The following is an 18,848-nucleotide window of genomic DNA, read 5'->3' as shown; positions in this document are numbered from 1 at the left end:
AAAAAAACTTGCACACCTACATCGTTCAGCATACTTACAGATAATAGGTTTTGTGCCAAGCCTGGAATGTGCATAACTCCATTGATTCCCTTTACTCGTCCATCAGGAAATTTGATAGTGACCCTTCTGCGTCCAACTATCTTCAAGTGAGAATCATCACCCAAGTACACCTTTACACCATCAAACTCTTCATATCTTGAGAACCAATTCCGATGAGAGGTCATGTGAAAAGATGCACCCGAGTCAACCAACCACACATCATCAGATGCATGGGCTTCCAAAGCTACGATGAATGCATCGCCATCTTCTTGAGATTTTTCAGAACCAGAATCTGAGGCTTTCTTCTTCTTCTTAGGCTCTTTACAATCTTTACGGAAGTACCCAGTCTTTTCACAGTTCCAACATTTTGCCTTGGACTTATTGGAAGTCTTTGACTTCCCATGGGATTTGGATCTACCCTTGTTGTCAGACTTATTGTCATTTTTCTTTCCTCTTTCCGTGGATCTCCCACGAACAGCAAGGGCTTCTTTTTTCAAAACAGAAGCCTTTCTCCGCATCTCCTCTGATAGTAGTGAAGACACCACATCATCCATTTTGAAGGTGACTAATGTGCTTCCAACAACCATCACAAGATGGTCCCATGAATTCGATAAAGAACACAAAAGTGTGTAGCAGCGATCCTCCTCCTCTAACTTGACACCAGCAAATGTCAACTGTGCAGCCAGCAAATTAAATGCATTTAAATGGTCCGTTAAGGATCCACCTTCCTCCATTTGCAGAGAATACAACTTCTTCATCAGGAAAAACTTGTTCACCAGAGATTTGGCCTGATACATGGCCCCAAGTCTCTCCCACAAACTATATGAGGTTTTCTCATCTAGAACATTCAGAAGGACTGCATCGATTAAATAGAGTCTTATGAGACCCTTAGCTCTACGATATTTGATATCCCAATCTGCTTGAGTTATAGTTGCTGGTCTTGTAGCACTTGTAGTCACTTCCCATAGGTCACGATCTTCCAACATGTCTTCCATCTTGAGTTTCCACCACTCAAAATTAGTGCCATTAAATTTCTCCAGCTCCATTCTTCCATATGATGAACTTTCCATCTCAATCTGCAAATAAGATTCAGGATGCTCTGTACAAGACTCCCATTCAACTTGAGATTAGCTCAAAAAACCCTACCCAACAACTAGGATCAAAAGTTGATCAAGCTCTGATACCACTTGTAAGGAAACTCAGGTGCAAAAACAACTTCCTACACTAATCTCATAAAGAAAGTATGGTGCAAATCCTTTTAAAATCTTCTACACTTACAGATTCAATATCATGTAAACAACATTATTGCAGCCAACCATGCATTCAAAAATTAGATAGAGAAAGAACACATAACACAAAGATTTTTCGGTGGGGAAAAACCTTTCGGTAAAACAACCCCACCCCTCCATAACTTGCACAATGTATTATCTTCAACACAAGATTACAATACACTTGCAATACAAGTTCAACATCAACAATAGAAGACTCCAACAACACCTTAGTACCTGCAAACTTTCCTCTATCACACTATTGCATTACAACATGCAATACCCATTTTTCAAACATCTTAAGACCCAACAAAATGCCCATAATGGAGTTGGACGTTTTTCATGGCTCAACCACCAAGAAACATGCACAATGCCACATGTATATCCAATACCAAGAAAAGGGCATCCATCCCTTGAATAGGCAATGACAGCATGTCATAGAATCTGCCAAAAATAGCGGTCACAAGAGAAGTGTAAGGGAATCCGTCATACCAACCTATTTTTGGCATATTCTCTTACACACACCAACCACTCATTCTTGGGTGCCCAAATATGCCTCATGTCATAAGATGCTCTTACACCTGTCATATCTTATTCCTTAAATAGCTCTTACGCGTCATAGGAATCCGTCATAACCATTTCAACCATGATCTCCTTCACACACTTCAAGATGCCGACACATGTAAGTGATCAACATGCCAACTGGACATGTACTCTCACATTTACATATTATTTGCAAAAATACATTTTACAAAACAAATAATAATAAGAATTGGAATTATACAAGGTTGAGACACCTTATTCCTAACATTGGAAATCATAACATACCTTTTATGCTTCAAAGAAGTCTTCATCATCTCTATAGAGGTCTTTGAAACTCTCTATGTTGATGCTTTGGAGTTGTTTCTCTTGGACTGTCAACATCCTCCTGCTTAGTGCATCTACCACTTTGTTCAACTATTCTTTCTTGTGCTTGATAGTAAATGTGAAAGCTTGTAGATATTCCATCCACTTCAAGTGCCTATTATTCATTTTTTCTTGTGTGTTGATATAGCTAAGAGCTTGATTATTTTTTAGCACCACAAATTACATGGGTAGGAGATGATGTCTCCAATTCCTAAGTGAGTGCACTAGCGCATATAACTCCAAGTCATAAGAAACATATTTTTTCTTGGCTTCATTGAGCTTCTCACTAAAGAAAGCTATATGTTTTCCTTCTTGGCTTAGTACTCATCCTACTGCAATCCCACTTGTATCACACTCCACTATAAACAATTTATCAAAGCTAGATAACAAGAGGATTGGTTGGTTAGCCACTTCTTGTTTTAGTTTCTCAAAAGCTCTCCCTAATTCAAGTGTCCATTTGAACCTATTCTTTAATACAACCTTGATGGTATCTAACATTGGTGTACAAATTCCACTAAAGTTCCTTATAAACTTTCTATAGAACTAAGATAACCCATAGAAACTCCTTACCTCTATCCTTGTTGTTGGTCTTGGCCAGTTCAAGATAACCTCCACCTTACTTGGGTCCATCTTCAATGAACCTTGTGACACTACAAATACTAGCTACACAAGTTCTTTCTTGAGGAATTCACACTTTTCTAGGTTGATAGAAAATTTCTCTTCCTATAATCTTTTGAGCACAATCTCCAAGTGTTTCATATGTTCCTCCTTGGTTTTGCTAAAGATGAGTATGTCATCTAGGTATACTACCACAAACCTACCAGTGTAATCCTTGAGCACTTCATTCATTAGCCTCATGATTGTGCTAGTTGCATTTGTGAGCCCTAATGGCATAACTCTCCACTTATACAACCCTTAAGTGGTCTTGAATGTTGTTTTCCAGTCATCTCCTTCTTGGATCCTAATCTGATGGTAGGAACTCTTTAGGCCCAACTTAATGAAATACCTAGATCCTCCTATACAATCCATCAAATTCTCAATCCTAGGTATAGGAAACCTGTATTTGATTGTAATCATATTTATTGCCCTATAATTAGTACAAATCTTCCACTTACAACCTTTCTTGGATGCCAATACTAATGGTACTACACAAGGGCTAATACTCTTCTTGATCAAGACTTAGTTGAGCAACTCCTGCACTTGTCTAGCCACTTCTTGATTATGCTCTGGGGTGAGCTTGTAGGCTTTCTTTTTTGGTAAAGAAGCCCCTAGGATAAAGTCTATCGGATGACTAATAGCCCTTTTAGGAGGTAATGTTGTAAATGTCCCATCACTAATTATATCCTTGAACTTTCCAAGTAAGTCATGTACTTCTTTAGGTATAGGTGCCTACATAGTCTTTTTTCCTTCTTTAGGTTGCACCATTATGGCATATCCTTCACCTCCTTGTTGAAGAGTATTAACAAACTCCTTGCCACTACTTAATAGGACACTAGGAGTCTTTGACTATGTTTCCTCTTCCTCTATCAATGACTATATTTTGAAGGTCCTTCCATCCTTCTTGAAAGAAATGGTATTCTCCTTTCCATCATAGATGGCTCTTCTATCATATTGTAATGGTTTTCCCAATAGGAGATGGCATGCATCCATAGGAAACACATAAAAAAACAACTTGTCTTTGTACCCTCGAACGGATAACTCTACCAATGTCTTCTCATTCACAAGTATAGTTTGCCCCTTATTCAACCATGTCACCTTGTATGGATTAGTATGTGGTATCTTCTCCAACTTAAGCTTCTTTACTACTTCCTCTAAGATTATGTTATTTGTGGAACCTGAATCCACAATAACCTTACATACCTTACCAAGTATTTTACATCTTATCTTGAATAAGGCTCCCTATGTTTTGGCTCCTCTTTGACTAGTTCCTTGATTAGAACCCTTCTAAACATTAAGTTATCTCCCATCTATGACTCAATATGCCTAATATCTAGTGATTTAACACTTGATGTATCCTCTTGAACATATGTTAATCTCTTCTCAATGTTTGAACAAGATGCTTTCTTAGGGCACCTATATGTAGGGTGGCCCAACTATCCACAACTATAACACTTCATGCTAGCAAAGTATGAGTTACTTTTACCTGCAGCTCTTGCTTTGTTAGAACCCCCTTGATTTCCTCTACCTCTTCCATGACCTCCCCTAGAAGCAATTTCATTCCCATGCTCTATAGATTTAGGCTCTCCTTGATTTCTTTATTCATTCCCTCTACCTTGGTACCCACCTCTATGACCTCTTTGGTCTCTTCCCTTGGAAGTCTAATCATGTTTCCTTCTACTCTTATGTTCAACTTTGATAGCCAATTGATAGAATTAGTGTATTGTCTTGGGACTGAGAAGAGTCATCTTTCAACCCATTTAGGTATCTAGCCACATTTCAGCCATATTTGATCTCATGCATAGCTTTTGGAATTCTTCAGTATAACAATTCACATCAAGGTCCCTCTATCTGAGATTTGTCTCTTCTAATGCAATTGGATTTCATAGTTCTTTGTCATGTATGCCTCTCTTACTTTGTGAGACATTCCCTTCCAAGTGGAAATTGGTTTCTTACCTTCATTCTCTCTTTCTACCTAGATGAACTTCCATTATGTCAATCAAGAACCCCTTAGCCTTGACTTTTCTGCCCTCACTTTTGGTACCTCTATGATTCCATCACACTCAAAATGGTTTTTCATCCCTTCTATCTAGTCTATGACTAGATATGCCTCCATCTTCCCACTAAATAGTGGAATTCCCTCCAGTGCCTTCCCACTCATGGCTTTCAATGCCTTCAAGAATGGTTCCTCCAACTATTTTTGACTAACAAATTTTCTTCCTCTTGCTCAATTGCCTTATTTTCTAGCTCTACATTTGTCACCATTGTAGTTTCTCCTACTTATTCCTTGGCATTGAATGTATATCCACAAGCCTAATCTTTTGAGGCTCCGATACCTATCTGATAGGGATGTTGGATGAACCAATCGATGGTTCATGCTCTTAGTCTTCTTATAAGACTTTTAGGGTGTCTTCCCCACACCACTTGCCACCTATAGGACCTAAATTTTCTAAGGATCCCAAATTTTCTCAAGCCAATCCAACTACTAAGAAATATTCTCTAATCAAGTCAAAACTTGATGCATTCTTGCTTCACTCACCATAGCCCTTAAAATTCCATAAAGGCTCTTAACCTCAAAATATTGAACTAAGCCATGTAGAGGTGTGGAGGTATTACCAAATACTTCAACTCAACCATGTGTGGGTTTTATAAGTCTCACTTGTTTCATCTTCTCATACGATTTCCTCAATTCTTTACAAATAGACATAAAAGGCGACTAGCCCCAATTAGGTATCCTATAGAAAGAAAATGGGGATTTCATCCCAATCCTACCAAAGTAACCCTAAATTTTTTCTTATGTTTCTTGAATCATGTGCCAAAGTTTCAAGGATTTTTGGGGTCACCAGCTTCCATACAGTACCCTAACTTAATTTGAGTGAATTTAGGGGTTTTAGGGCTCTAACTGGTTGTTCTGTAAATAGGGAAGTGTGAGGATATCAAATGGATTGGTATGAGAACACCCTCTTCACCATACCTTGGAAAGACTCCTATTTTCAATCTCCAAGTGGAATCATGGTTTTATATATCCACCTCTACAAGTTATACTGATTGCACCTTGGTCTCCCCTAGCAGGACTCACCATAGGCTCGCCTAGGGAAAGACTTTAAAAATGGCTTCCATGCATTTAAGGGCCCAAGATTATGTACATAGACAATACATGGAATCTACTCACTATTACCAAGAGGTTGTATAGAATGAATAGTGGGAAAGTGAGTTAGAGCCCCATCTTTGCCAACTACCTAGATATGACCAACAACAATGCAAGAACAAAGATATTTACAAAAAGAAAGTGAAGGTGCAAAAAATAACTATCTAATAGCATACATAATCAAGAAAACATCTAAGCTACATAGATTAGGTATCACAATAACAAATTCGATCTTCTAACTAACCACAATCATAAAAAAATGCACAAATTTTCTTATAATTACTTCAAAACTCCAATGTTTGAGCTTCTATGTCCATACAATGGGTGTACAACCTTATATCCTAGTCAGGGAATTCCTTTTATAGTCTGGTTAGGTGATTTTTTTCCTCTTAGGGCTCCTTTTCATCAAGTTTCAACTTTTTGACAATGTTGCTCAAACAAGTTTTTGAAGTTGCAAAGTTGCACAATGAAACCTTTACATCTTTTTGGTAACTTTTGTTGAACTTACCCAAATGAACTCCAATGCTTCCCAAACTTAACCAAAGACCTCAACTAAGGTAAAAACATCATCCTAATCCATCCTATACCCTACTAACCTAATGATGATGTTACCATAGTCCTTGTGCAATCAAGGGATTTTACATCTTCTTGATCCCTAATTGCACTTACAAGTATCCTAGGACTCTTCAATTCACACCCTATTCATGTATTTTCTACCATGGTCCAAATGACCTTATGTAAATCACAAGAAAAAATGCCCTAACAAAAAATACACAAAACAAAAACTTGGATTGACCAAGCAATCCTTGGCTATTCCTGGACCATCCTCCCCCTCTGCACATGCTTCAAGGTACATGAGGAGAAATCAAAGAAAAATTAATGCCCAAATTCTTGAAGTTAGCTTCATCTACCCATGTGGCTTTAGATTTTGTTTGCTCCTTCCACTGTATCAAATGCTCCATATATAACTGATGCCTAGTTGATTTCTTTACCCTAGATTCCAAGATCCTCTTTGCTTGTAGTTGAACCTTGGGAGGAAAAACTCTAGAACTTACATCCCCCAATATCTCTTGCCTATTTTGGTTTACATCTATCAATGGTCCTTTGTATTTGACTAAGTCGGCTACATTGAACATTGGTGAAATACTTAACTCTGCTAGAAGTTCCACCTTGTATGCATTATGTCCATACTTGGCTAATACCTTGCATGGTCCTACTCTCTTCATCTAAAACTTAGTTAGAATTCTCTTCTACAACCTAGACTTGTTTAGGTGGACCATAACATCATCTCCCTCTTCGATCTGTACATCCCTCCTTGACATATCCACTTTAGTCTTCAACTTGTGGGTAGCCTCTATTATAGTCTTCTTCACCTACTCCTATATCTCTTTCATTTTTTGTGAGAAGCCTTGTGCATGTCAACTTCTATACTCCATCGGTCCTAAATCTCTGAGTTCACACACTCCTCTTGGGTGCATCCCATATACTATCTCAAAAGGACTCCTTCTCATGGTCCTATTCACATTTTCATTGTAGGCATATTCAACTTGTGGGATGATTAAGTCTCATTTTTTTCCATACTCCTTGGTTAGGAGCCCAAGAAGGTTACCTAACACCCTATTGACCACCTTAGTTTGACCATCTATTTGAGGATGGTAAGATAAACCAAAAGAAAAATTAGTACCTAGTCTTCTCCATAGAGTCTTGCAAAAATGACTCATAAACATCACATCTCTATTAGATACTATTGTTAGGTGTAGTCCATGTATCCTTACAATCTCTTTGAAGAACATATGAGGAATGTAACTAGCATCATGGGTGGTTTTTCAAGGGATAAAATGACTCATTTTGCTAAACCTATCTACCACCACATAAACACTATCCATCCCTATCTTATCTTAGGAAGACATACCACAAAATCCATGCTAATGCACTCCCATGGTCTATTGGGAAAAGAAAATTCTTGGTACAAACTTGTATTGCTAGCTCCTCCTTTGGCTTTCATACATACCATACATTGTTCCACATACCTTTTGACATCTCTTGGCAACTTTAGCCAATAATAAAAGCTCTATACCAACTCTATTGTCTTATTTATGCCAACATGGCCACTAAGACTGCCATTGTGTTTCTCTTGATTGAGGTTCTCTCTCATGGAACATTGAGGAACACACAACTTATTCCCCTTGAACAAAAGTCCACTTTGTAGTGTATATTTTGAGAATTGACTGTGAAAATGGTTTTGGAAATCATAACATACCTTATATGCTTCAATGAAGTCTTCATCATCTCTATAGAAGATACCTTATATGGTTCTCTCTCTCTCTCTCTCTCTCTCTCTCTCTCTCTCTCTCCTCCCTTTATCCCTCTCCATTCCCTACTCTCTCTTAATCTCTCACTCTACCTTAATCCCTCTCTTTGCATCCTATCCCATAGTCTTTCCCCATCCCCCCTCTCTCTTGCCTTCTCTCTCCAATCTCTCTCTCACTCACTCTTTCTTCCCCTACTCTCCCCCCTCTCTCTACATTCTATCCCCTACTTCTTCCCATCCTCTTGTAAGGGAAATCATGTGCAGAAATAGCTTCCTACACTAATTCCTTAAGAAGTATTGTGCAAATTTTTATTAAATCCTTACAATTTCAGATTTGATATTATGTAAACAATAATATTGCAGTCAACCATAGATACAGAAAATAGATAGAGAAATAAAACACATAAAAAACAAAGATATTCTTTTGGGGAAAAACATTTTGATAAAACAACCCCAACCTCCAAAACCTGCACAATGTATTATCTTCAACACAAAAGGTTACAACACATGTGCAATGCAAGTTATTTTAGGAGAACAACAACACAGAAGACCAATCTAGTAGCAACATACCATACCAACAATACACTTTCTCACTTTACAATTTGCAACCCTAAAAATGGTTATATCATGTGCTTTCCCTTTTAGGGAAACTTCCAACAAATAACTATATTAGGGTTTTACCATTCTTCAAAAAAATAGGAACCCAAATTTTTTTTCGAGCCGATGCCCCAAACCCCACACATGAGTTGGAGACTTGAGTGTATAGTACTCAATGATCAATTTCCACATGTCTTCATGTCTTCACCCTATTGGAAATACATATATGATAGGATAAGCTACTGAGAGGCAAGGGTTGAATCAGTAACCAATAAAACTTAATCCTTTATCTCACCAATTAATTCTTCATGTGAATTATAATCTAATTGCATGCATGAAAAATTGAAAGCATTAAAACATTCATAACACTTTGACACAAAATATGGTGACCTAGAAACCTTCCAAATAGAAAGTAAAAGTAGGGTGGGGATGATACACACAAGCTTTAGTACTATAGTATAAATTTTTCTTGTTAAGGCTTACAATTATCACTTATGATGATTTTCTTTGTTAGGAGCAATAAGGACTGCTAGGTCCACCTTGCAAAAGGATCTACAAACATACACTAAAGTATGCACTCGGTAAAGAGATTTACAAAAGACTATTAAGTCTACCTTGTGAAAGGATTTAATTGATCCAACTATTAGGATGAAACAGTGGCTGATCTTTGATCTACAACTTGGTTTGCTAATTGAGATTCCTTTAAGTGTAATGATCACTTACAAGCAGTCTAAACTTGGTATGTACTGGTGACTTGGTGAATACTCTCAAAGTCAACATATAAACTAAATCACTTGATTCATACTAAATAGCTCGGTCAATGCTATTACTACAAGCTCAGTATAAACTGAATCACTCGGTTGACACTGAGTGGCTCGGTCAACACTAGATTCACATCACTATAATTGTGGACTCGGTAGGCATTGTACAACTCAGTTTACATTGAGAAACTTAGTAAACCTTAAAACATTTAGTTTACATTGTTGATCACCATTATGGTAGAAACTAGTTGGCACAAACTGAATACTATTCCTTGAACTTAGTGGCAATTGTAGAATTTGATAAAGCCTAAAATGCTTGGTTAACACTATTAACTATACAATAAGCTTGGTAGATACTTACAATTTGAATAAGTGTGTGTCACTAATACCAAACTTGACTGTAATGTCAACACACCCATCATTAAATCTTCCAGAGATAGCTCTTACACATCATAGAAATATGTCATAATCATTTCAACCATGATCTCCTTACGCACAATTCAAGATGCTGACACATACAAGTGGAGTGACACATTGACATGTCAACTAGACATATACACTCACACTTAATTACATTATTTGTAAAAAATACATTTAAAAAACAAATAATAAGAATAGGAATTACCCAAGGTTGAGACACCTTATTCCTAGCATTCTCCCACTTGTCAAACACCTTGTAAGAGCAACAAGAACATAACAAGAACTAACCACTATAGGCCAAAAGGCCCATAGAATCCGAACACCATCTAAACTTCTTTGTGCTAACTAGTTTCATCAATGCATCTGCAACATTCTTTATAGTATCTACCTTCTCCAAATTTACCTTTCCATCTTCCACCATATCTCTCACAAAGTGAAACTCTACATCAATGTGCTTTGTTTTGGCATGGAAATTTTGATTCTTTGCACGAAAAATAGCACTTTGACTGTCGCACCAAATAATAATCTATCCTACATCAACACCAACATCAGGACACAATCTCCTAAGACAAATGGCTTCCTTATAAGCATGAGTAGTAGCCATGCATTCAACTTCTATAGTGGAAAAAGCAACCACAGGCTACAACTTACTCATCCAACTAATGACACCTCCAAACATAGTGAACATATAAGCACTGGTGGATCTCCTACTGTCAATATCACCTACCCAACCTAAATCCATAAACCCACAAATAAAAACTAAATGTGGAGCTCCAAAAGAGTTATCATGATAAAAAATGGAGTAATCTGATGTACCCCTCAAATATTTGAATACTCACTTAATTGCATCCCAATATAACCATCTAGACTTAGCCATAAATTGGCTCAGAACTCCCATTGCTTGGGCAATGTCTAGTCTAGTAAAGACCATAGCATACATAAGACTGCCAACTACACTAGCATAAGGTACTCTACTCATGTCCTTCACCTCACTAGGAGATTTTGGACAATCATCTATAGATAACTTTGTTCCCATAGAAACAAGAACACACAATGGTCTACAATCTACCATGCTAAACTTGTCCAACATAGACTTCACATACTCTGACTCAGCCAAAGTTTTTTGTTAGATCTATCTCTACTGATTTCCATACCCAAGATGTATCTTTCTGCCCCAATATATTTCATCTCAAACTATGCTGACAACTAAGATTTAAAATAAGAAATCATACCCTTACCATTCCCAAATAGCAACATATCATCAACATATAATGCAACACTAAGAAGGCGATCATTTTCAATTTTGAAATAAGCACAATGATCTAATTTCGATCTTACAAATCCAATTGACAACACAAAGGCATCAAACTTAAAGTACCACATCCTAGGAGATTGTTTCAAACCATACAGAGACCTCTTTAATCTACAAACCAAAGATTCTTCACCTTTAACAATGTAGTGCTCAGGCTGTGACATATAAATCTCTTCCTCCAAATCACCATGAAGGAAAGCTATCTTCACATCCATCTATTCTATCTCTAAGTCATATGATGCATCAAGAGATAACATAAATCCAATGGATTCCAACTTTGCAACAAGAGAGACTATTTCACCATAATCTATTCCCTCTACCTGTGAGTACCCCTTCACAACCAATCTAGCTTTGTACCTTTCAACACTGCTATCTGCACAAAAATTCTTCTTGAACACCCATTTTCTACTAACAACTTTCCATCCTTTCAAGAAAGGTACAAGGTCTCAAGTTTTGTTTTCATCCAATGAAGCCATCTCATCATCCATGTCCTCAATCTAGGAAATTGCATCTTCCATATCCAAAGCCTCTTTCACAGATCTAGGCTCATCAGTGTTAGTAATCAAAGAAAAAGCACAATTGGAATCTAACATAGAATAACCAAACCTTCCAGTTGTTTTCTTTCTCTCATGGATCTCCTCAAGAGCTGAGGTTGAGGTTGTTCTTCCTCTTCTTCTGAACTATCAGACCTACTAGAGCTCTCCTCATCATTAGACCCAACTTGGTCTTTTTGTTCAGTCTTCTCAGGGGCAGGAGGCAATTGAACAATATCTTCTTTCTTTTCTTTTTCATCAGGTTGTAGCATAATAGGAGAAGATGTTAGCTCTCTAAATATAACATTTCTTCTATACAACACCTTACCAGCCATAGGGTCGCAAAGCTTGTATCCTTTCACACCAACACTGCATCTGATGAAAATACATTTGACAACTTTATTTTCCAACTTAGATCTTTTCTCCTTTGGAACATGTGCATAAGCTTCACAACCAAAAATATGAAGATGTCTAATTGAAGGCTTCTTACCATACCACACCTCCATGGCTGTCTTACCAACAAGAGTTGATGTAGGAGATTTGTTAACCAAATAGCAAGCATTAGCCACAACTTCAGCCCAAAACCCCTATTCAAAACCAGCTCCACTAAGCATACTCCTAGCCTTCTCCATTAGTGTCCTATTCATTCTTTCTGCAACTCCATTTTGCTATGGGGTATAAGGAGTTATCTTATGCCTCTTGATACCTCATTCTTTACAGAACTATTTGAACTCTGCTAAGAAAAACTCACCACCGTTGTCAGTTCTCACACATTTAATCTTCTTACTAGTCTGATTCTCTACAAGGGATTTAAATTCCTTGAACCAACTAAAGACCTGTGTCTTACTTTTTAGGAAATAAATCCATGTGTCCTTCTACCATAATCATCTATGAAAGATACAAAAACTATAGACTTGGAGATTGAAGGAACTTTTACATGACCAAATACATTAGAATGAATAAGATCTAAACATCAGAAGATTTGTGAGAACTAGAGTAAAATTGAATATGATTTTTTTTACCATAGACACAATTTTTGAAGAAGTCAAACTCAAGATTACAATCATTTAACCCCTCAACAAGGTTCTTATTTTTCAGGTTTCTAAGACCCTTCTCACCAATGTGGCCAAATATCATATGCTACAACATTATCTTTTCTAGAGTAAGCTTTCCTTTCAAAGTGTTTGCACCCTTAGGTACACATGTTGCACTGCCATTGGAACCAATAACCACAGTCTTCTTTACTACTCATTCAGATGGTGGGGATGAAGTGATAGCTTCTCTTTTCTTTGAAATAGAAGAGCTATTTCACTAAGAAATGCATGCATCAAGTTGAAATAGAGTACCTCTCCTAGTACCCTTAGCAAGCACCATATCTCCTCTCATCATCTTGCATCCATCTTTAGAGAAAACAACTTGCAAACCTACATCATTTAGCATAGTTACAGATAATAGGTTTTGTGCAAAACCAAGCATGTGCATTACCTCATTGATCCCCTTTACTTGTCCATCAGGGAATCTGATAGTGACCTATCCTCATCCAACTATCTTTAGGTGAGAATCATCACCCAAGTACACCTTTCCACCATTGAAAACTTCATACTTTGAGAACCAACTTTGATAAGAGGTCATGTGCAAAAAAGAACCTAAGTCTATCAACCACACATAATCAAATGCATGCACTACCAAGGCTACAATGAAAGCATCATCATCTTCTTGAGATTTTTTTGAACCTGAATCTGAGGCCTTTTTCTTCTTCTTTGGCTCTTTGTAGTCTTTATGGAAGTGCCCAGACTTATAACAGTTCCAACATTTTGCCTTGGACTTTCCAAGAGTTTTTGATTTTCCACAGGATTTGGATCTACCCTTTCCAAACTTGTTGTCATTTTGGTTCCCTCTATCATTGGATCTCCCGTGAACAACAAGAGCTTCCTTAGCCAAATTTGAAGAATTTCTCTGTGTCTCCTCAGATAATAGAAAAGACACCACATCATCCATTCTGAAAGTGACTATAGCATTTACAAGAGTCATCATAAGATGGTCCCATGAATCCAGCAAGGAACATAACAAGGTCATACATCAATACTCCTCCTTTATCTTAACACCAGATGATGTCAACTGTGCAATCAATAAATTAAAAACATTTAGATGATCTGTAATAGATCCTCTTTCCTCCATTCTTAGAGAATACAACTTCTTCTTTAGGAATAACTTGTTTACCAGAGAGATTTGGCCTGATACACTGACCCAAGCCGTGTCCACAAATTGTTTGCAGTCTTCTCATCAAGAATGTTTAGGAGATCTGAATCAGCTAGATAGAGTCTAATTAGACCCTTAGCTTTCCAATCCTTGAGATCCCAATCTACTTGAGATACTACTAAGGGTCTCACATCAAGTGAAGTCACCTCCCATAGATCACGATCTTCAAGCAAGTCTTCCATCTTGAGTTTCCACAACTTGAAATTACTGCCATTAAATTTCTCCACCTACATTTCTTTGTATGATGAACTAGCCATCTCAATCCACAAATAATATTTAGAATGCTCTACACAAAACTCCCATGCAACTTGAGATTAGCTCAAAAAACCCTACCCAACAACTAGGATCAAAAGTTCATCAAGCTTTGATACCACTTGTAAGGAAACTTAGGTGCAGAAACAACTTACTACACTAATCACTTAAGGAAAGTATTGTGCAAATTCCTATTAAATAATTGACAATTTTAGATTTGATATTATGTAAACAATAATATTGTAGTCAACCATGGATACAAAAAATAGATAGAGAAAGAAAACACATAAACACAAAGATATGCTGATGGGGAAGAACCTTTTGGTAAAACAACCCCACCCCTCCAAAACCTGCACAATGTATTATCTTCAACATAGAAGGTTGCAACACATTTGTAATGCAAGTTCTTTCAGGAGAACAATGACATAGAATACCAATCCAGTAGAAACATACCATACCAACAATACACTTTCTCACTCTACAATTTGCAACCCTAAAAATGCTTATATCATGCACTTTCCCTTTTAGGGAAACTTCTAAAGAACAACTATATTAGGGTTTTACCATTATCTAGAAAAATAGGAACCCAATTTTTTTTTTGGGCCGATACCTTGAAGGCCGCACGTGAGTTGGAGACTTGAGTGTACAATACTCAATGATCAATTTCCACATGTCTTCACATCTTCACTTGTCATCAAATCTTCCAAAGATAGCTCTTACACATCATAGGAATCCATCATAACCGTTTTAGCTATGATCTCCTTACACACAATCCAAGATGTCTGCACATACATGTGGAGTGATACATCAACATGCCAACTAGACATGTACACTCACACTTAATTACATTATTTGCAAAAAATACATTCACAAAACAAATAATAAGAATAGGAATTATTCAAGTTTGAGACACCTTATTCCTAACACCTCTTCTCTCTCTCTCTCTCTCTCACTCTCTACCCTCTCTTTGTCTCTACCTCTCTCCTTCCCTCTCTACCTATCCATCCTCTCTATTGAAACACAAGGCTTAAAAAATGTGTGTGCACTATTGCATGCACACACTATATAAAACATTGGATACCACCAAGCCTAAGGCTTGGATTTTTCCTTTGGGATCCAACCCAAAGGTTTGGAGGCTCTAAATTGGTTTGAGACATAGATTCTTGATTTTTCTTTTGTGCTCTCCCTCAAGTTTCCTTGTGGTTGAGTATCGATAAAATTAGGTTACATGATATTGTAGATCTTTGTGTTAGCTATATAACCATATAATTTATTTTGAATTCATAATATTTCAAGCCTTTCAACTATAATTTATTTTGAAAGTATGTCTATTTTCTCTCAAAAACCAACATGTACTAACCGGGGTGTAAATTTTAGCCTGTTCATCAAATTTTACAAAAAGTGAGTTTTTTAGAAACTACACTCCATTCTACACACTTTGAAAAAAGAAGTTCTGATTGTAGATTAGTTTTCAATAATTTCTAGGGGGAGCACACATATAGTTCATTTTTTTGGGATGTGTCCACTTATGCCAAGGATAGATCATCTCAAACTACATTACAAGGCATCATCTCCACCATGTCTTCTACTACAACTTCTAACATCTCTGTCTCAAGAATTAGACCGCCAAATCCAACATATCATTGTTCCTTTGGAAGGGATCTTGCCAACCAAACAAGTTTGTCTCTCAAAGGCTCATAAGGAACTTCTTCGTAACTTTCCTAGGCCCAACCATCCACGGCTTCACTGCACTGAGCAAGAATTTCCAAAATTATCATGCACCTATCCAAATTTGAGTCATCCCATTCATCTCCCAAGTAGAACACATCTCCAAATTGGATTAGCCCATCTCGACTCCAATTTTGCAGGATCTTGTCTTCACTATCAATATCAATGTAATCTAGAAATAAGTTATCTTGGTTGAAACTTAGCCCTGTTGTGCCATCCTCGTAACGTCTAAAGGTGATCAGGAAGGATCAAAGGGAACACTTCTTTGAACTGTTCCACAAGGTGACTCTCTCACTACTGTCTCGACTAGATCTTCTTTGCCATCCAAAAGTCTCAAGAAATTCAACTTTAGTTTGGGATCACTCTGCAACTGAATTGGATTAATGATCTCACCCTCTGATATGAGTACCACATCATCCAAGTATGTATCACCATAAAGTCCTGCCAAATTTGGGAATGAACTCTTAGTCTTTGGCCCGATCACATGAGAAATCAACTTGGTTAGTTTGGTAAACCTATCACTCAATGGATTTAATCTTAACTGGTCATCCTAGTCCCATCGGTCAATTAGTTCTAAACAGTTTGCCAAGAGTACCAATGTTTTTGTGCAAGCTTTGATTTGTAATCCTACATCATGTCCAAGAATCATCATGTCTCACAAAGATGTGGTCCCATCTTGCTCCCATCATTTTAAAATGACATATTCCTAAAAGATGTCCGCTGGATCAAAAAGCCAATGTTCAATTATGTAGTCAATGCACAAATAGGTTGAGCCTCCTCTCATATGCTTGAATAAGATCCGACTAACTTGGTAGTTTTACCAAGGTCAGTTTGGTAAACCTATCAATAACTTGGTATCCGACTTCAATAAGATCCATCAACTTCTTCTTCAGCTCAACCATCTTGGGTCATGAAAGGTAGTACGGTGCTTTCGTAGGCTATCTAGCTTTTTCCTCTAGCTCGATCCTATGTTCAAGATATCTTTGTGGTGGAAAAAGTGATGGTAACTTCTTGAGCATGAGATCCACATACTCTAGCAAAATGTCCTAGATGACCAAGGTATCAGAAGTCAATGATGACTCTCCTTCAACCCATCCTCCAAGTAAAGTAGCTGAGTATAACTCATCCTGATTACTTCTATATATTTTCTTTGTACTCAAGGATTTCATATCCCTCACTCTATCCTTGCTCTTCACCGTCAGGATTAGACAAGGTCTCTCTGGATCAAGTACCAAAATGCAGTTCAAGTGTGGCACCATTGTTGTTGACACTATCCTTAGGAACTCTTGCCTAAGGATTAAATCAAACTCATCCATATCAATAGAAATCATATCAATCACACCTTTCCAAGGCCCAACTCAGATGATCTCTTTCTGGATGTCTCCACTAACCTTCTTTGCGGGTGGTGTGACTACTTTGAATTGAGTTGATGTCTTTTCCATTTTAAGGCCCAACCTCTTAGCTAGACTCATCGATATGTAGTTATGAGTTTCCCCTAAGTCTTCCATCTCCATAACCTTTCTTCCCCCAATGAAGGTCTTTAGATAGCATAACTTGTGTTTGTTGGCCTTGGATGCTCTTGAAGAGTTGTGCATCAAATTGATAAGTTGCAAGGTACTCATGCTGGGTATCTTGGCCTCTTCTCCCAAAATATACTTTGAACTCAAGGTATTCAAGGCATTTAGGCCCCTCGCTCCATCCTTTCTCTTTACCGTTGGGATCAGATAAGGTCTCTCTAGATCAAGTACCAAAATGCAGTTAAAGTGTGGCACCACTACTGTTGACATCATCATTAGGAAATCCTATCCAAGCATTAAATCAAACTCATCCATATCAATAGCAACCATATCAATCGCACCTTGCCAAGGCTTAGCTCAAATGATCTCTTTTCAGATGTCTCCACTAACCTTCTTTGTGAGTGTTTTGACTACTTTGAATTGAGTTGATGTCTTTTCCATTTTAAGGACCAACCTCTTAGCTAGACTCACCAACATGTAGTTATGAGTTTCCCCTAAGTCTATCATTGCCATAACCTTTCTTCCCCCAAAGAAGGTCTTCAGATAGCATTTAACTTGTGTCTATCAGCCTTGGATGCACTTGGAGAGTTGTGCATTGAATTGAGAAGCTAGATGGTGCTCATGTCGGGCATCTTGGCCTCTTCTCCCAAAATTGTGTTGACCCTGCTCCTATCCAGACATTCCTTCTCCTACTGATCAATCTTTCTACAAATGAAACAACCTAAGTCTCGACTCTTTTTCTTTTCTGGGACTGGCTCTTTCTCCTTAGTGTTGTCTTTCTTATTTTTCTTATGTGTCTTCTTCTTTCCTTTGTGATCACCTTCATGGTTAGAAGAGTTCTCCCCCTTCTTGTTATTCCAACATAACCATTTTCCATTATTCTCATGTGCTCGTCTAAATCTTTTAACATCCCTTTTGTAGTCAAGTAGGTTGTCTTCCACCATGGTCACTTTAGCAAGAGTCTAAACTTTTTGACACCAGATCTCCTCATTCACCCAATGCTGCAAACCCTTGGTGAATAGGTATAAGTGCTCAAAATTGTTAATCTTAGTACACTCCAAATCCAACATTTGAAATGCTTTGACATAGTCTTAGATTGTGTCAGTCTTCTTTAAGTTCTTCATCTTCGTTTGAATGATC

The 18,848-nt window shown here is 37.5% G+C and overlaps 1 protein-coding gene across 1 annotated transcript in view; it reads right to left on the bottom strand.

The window, feature by feature from the left end:
- The window catches only part of LOC149575644 (borneol dehydrogenase, mitochondrial-like), a 60,875-nt gene that overhangs the window by 14,592 nt on the left and 27,435 nt on the right, over positions 1-18,848 (bottom strand). The gene's annotated exons all lie outside the window — the stretch shown is intronic.

The sequence above is a fragment of the Cupressus sempervirens genome, chromosome 2 (genome assembly GCF_028749045.1).
Source record: "Cupressus sempervirens isolate cs-2001-9-10 chromosome 2, ASM2874904v1, whole genome shotgun sequence".
Taxonomy (NCBI): Eukaryota; Viridiplantae; Streptophyta; class Pinopsida; order Cupressales; family Cupressaceae; genus Cupressus; species Cupressus sempervirens.
The sequence above is the reverse complement of the archived record's forward strand: the minus strand, read 5'-3'. Positions and strand labels throughout refer to the sequence as shown.